Source organism: Echinops telfairi, unplaced genomic scaffold (genome assembly GCF_000313985.2).
Source record: "Echinops telfairi isolate 266 unplaced genomic scaffold, ASM31398v2 ScPeMD7_11;HRSCAF=52, whole genome shotgun sequence".
NCBI lineage: Eukaryota > Metazoa > Chordata > Mammalia > Afrosoricida > Tenrecidae > Echinops > Echinops telfairi.
Window position 1 is genome coordinate 41802535 of NW_022103908.1, and position 3714 is coordinate 41806248.

A 3714-nucleotide genomic window follows, 5' to 3' on the forward strand; every position below is an offset into this window, starting at 1 on the left:
TTCGACACCTCGTGGTTGCATAGGCTGGTGTGCTTCTTCCATGTGGGTTTTGTTGCTTCTGAGCTTGATGGCCGCTTGATTACCTTCAAGCCTTTAATACCCCAGACGCTATACTTTTTGATAACCAGGCACCATCAGCTTTCTTCGCCACATTTGCTTATGCACCCTCAATTATCTTTTAAATCTATGTTTTCACACAGCTTTTAAAGCCATACGTGTAATGATTCAGAGAACATTGTCATAACAAATATCTGTGTACTCAATGAAATAATCTCAAAAAAAATAAGCAAAATTTAACAGGATTAAAAAGACAACTCCACAATAATAGTAGTCTATTTGAATACACTGCTTTCAATGGACAGAGCAGTTCCAAAGAAAACACACTGAAGTACGGAAGAACACAGTCAACCAACTTGGTCACCTAAACATACATTGTTGTTGTTGTTAGATGCCATAGCGTTGGTTATGACCCACAGAGACCTTTTGCACAACAGGATGAAAACCCAGCAGGTCCTGCGCCATTTTCACAATTGTTCCTGTGCTTGTTGCAACCACAGTGTCAATCCATCTCATCTAAGGCCTTCCTCTTTTTCACTGGCCCTCCACTTTACCAACAGTGTCTTTCTCCGGGGACTGATCGCTCCTGACAATATGTCCAAAGTATGTAAGACCAAGTCTTGCCATTCTTGCCTCTAAGGAGCACTCTGGCCTTTCTTCTTCCAACACAGATTGGTTTCTCCTTTTAGCAAGTCATGGTACTTTCAATATGCTTCTCCAGCACCACAATGCAAGTGCACCGATTTTTCTAATGTCTTCCTTATATAATGTCCAACGTTCACATGCATATGATGCAATGGAGACTACCATGGCTTGGGTCAGGTGAGGCTTAGTCCTTAGGATCCGCTCCCACAGGGCTTACCAGAAAATCGTCCCCGTGGCCTACTCCCTTTCAAGAAACCAGCTCCTCTTCAGTCACAGTTTGAGTGCCCTTGTTGCTGAGGGGCCGTCTGCGGGCAGTATCTCTGATAGTGTTCTGCTTCCTTTATTTATGCTTCAGTATTTGAAAATGCTTCGAAGCTAAGGATAAGGATTTCAACAGTTTTTCTCCCAAGTGGGGAGTCCAGTCCTTCTTTGCTGTCTGTCCTTAGTCCAGAAACTCAGTTCACCTTGGATGACCCTGCCGGCATTTGAAATACCAGTGACATCGCTCCCAGCATCACAGCAGCACACACACCACCACAGTATGACAAACAAATGGTGGAATTTAGAAGTAATTTCCAGCTTTTCTATCTCAAAAAAAAGAAAATGCCTCTCTCCATTCTCTCTCTTCCAGTGAGACCTTCTTCATTGATTTTATACATATTTTATATTTCTTGCGTGTTTTCATATTTTCTGGAGCTATTCTATGTTCCGGATTTCTGTATATGTGAGAGTGTGGTAATATGTATGTAACAACCACTTACCATTTCAACACACGTTACACATACAGTGTATGTGATGTGGTGCTCACCATGTTGTGTAACTGATAAACTGCTGCAAGACCTAGCTCAGCTCCCCCTGCAAGCACAGCTCCCCCAGCCAACCACAGGAACCCAGCCCCAGCTAAATTGTTTGCCCACAGACTGCAAGTTCCAGGAACCCAACCCCAGCCAACCTCAAAATGTTCCATTCTGCTTTCAGTTCAGTGAAAAAGTAGCTTCAACAGAAATTTACTAGCCACCTGCGTGTAGTTTTTACCTTTAAAAGCTTGTACCCTGCCCTAAGTCGGGGCTCCAGTAGGCTGTCACAGTTGTGCTGTCTGCTGGGAGCCCGAGCGCGCTTAAATAAATCCTCCTGCTTTTGCATCAAGTTGGACTCGTGTGCTCACTCGGGGTCGCCACCAACTCGAACTGGGGACCAGTGGGGTCTCCAGCCCAACATAACCATGACTATTAGCCATTTCCAAATATTTCCATTACTCTTAACAGAAACTCATTGTCTCTAACCAATGAGTCAACTTTTCCCCGCCCTCACACCTACCCCCGCTAGCCACGAATACACTTAGGTTTGTATGTACTTTTCTATTTTATTTTACTTTTAAACTATTTGTTTGAGAATTGGATGAAGATTTACAAAGAAGATCGCCAGTTTTACATTAAGCATACCATGCACATTTTGTTTCATTCGTTAACATTCTCTCAATGCAGCAATACTCATCCTACTTCCTGTGTTTCTCCCCTCCCCCCATCCTTCTCTTCTAAGCCTTTTAAACGTTGTCCTTAGACAAGTGCTGTCGCTTGACTACACTTTTCTAGTTGAGATATTTCCTATAAGTGGAATAATACAATATTTGTCATTTGTGACTGAGTTATCTTCCAAGTAATAAATTATCTGTCCAGTCTGCTGTCAAATATATCCACTGGTTTATTTTATTTATTGTATATTATATTCCTTGAAGTTCTGTTTATCTCTTTTTCAACCTGTCCTATTTCATGATATGCTGTCCTAGTAAATATTTTCATGTTTGTCATTTGTTTCTTAAACATGGTCAGAATAATTTGAAGTTCTACAAAAAGTAATGGAAAAATCTGTACAGATAACTTGGTTATTTGATTTCTTAAAAAAATCTTTCTCATGTGATTTTATTTACTTGATTATCTGGTAATTTTTGATTCATGACAACTCGCTGACTTGAAAAATGAATTGAGTGGCTCTGTTCTTCTGTTTGCTTTTGCCAAGCATGTTATGGATGGTCTCACTTGGGGCTACATTAAATCAAACAAAATTTGAGAGTTCCTGGTTCGTTCAAACTATATAGTCCCAAGGTACAAACACTTGTGAAGAGCTGTCAATGGTTACAGTCTTCCAGTGATGAATCCGTTTCTTTAAATATGTATCCATCTCATTCTCTTCAGTACCAACACAACCCACTCTATTGTCCCCAGAAACCGGAGAAAGAAAATAATGACTGTTGATCTGGTTTACTTACCCTCTCCCTCCTGAGTTCAGACTCTGAATCTTGACCTCTTTTTGTGCTGGTGTGGCTACACAGCACTGATGATCAAACCACAAACCGAACTCATTGCCACCGAGTACAGAATGACTCATAGTGACCCTGTAACACGGTAGAATTTTCCCTGTGGGTTTCGGAGACTGACTCTTTACAGGAGTGGACAGCCTCATTTTTCTCCCAAGAAGTGGCTGGTGTTTTTGAATCGCTGAGCTATGTTGAGCAGCCCAGCATGTAACCACTATGATGCCAGGTCACATAATAGCTGTAATTCCCTTCTTTCAGATCCTGATGTCGTAGGGCTGGGATTGTGTCTGAAATCCGACATTCCTGCCGAGTAGTGGAGGATGCCGGTTCTGCTCACCATGGAGCACATTTGGGATACACAATGGACACAACCATAATGTGGGCACATGTGAACAACAGCCAAAGAGAATGGCATGGGTTATGTATCGGAGTGGTGGACATGATTGTCTTAGCACTGAATTATACATTTGGGTGGACAAAGTGATAAAACCCCATGGGAGGTCCAGCTGGCTAGCTGAAAAGAATGGAGAAGGTGGCATATCAAGAATTTATACCTGTGTGATTCTTCTTATAGGAGACTCTTTTTTTTTTTTTTTAACATTTTCACCTACTTCTTTTTTTGGGGGGGGGAGGGGGTTTCTAATAATTTTATTAGGGTTCATACAACTCTTATCACAATCCATACATACATCAATTGT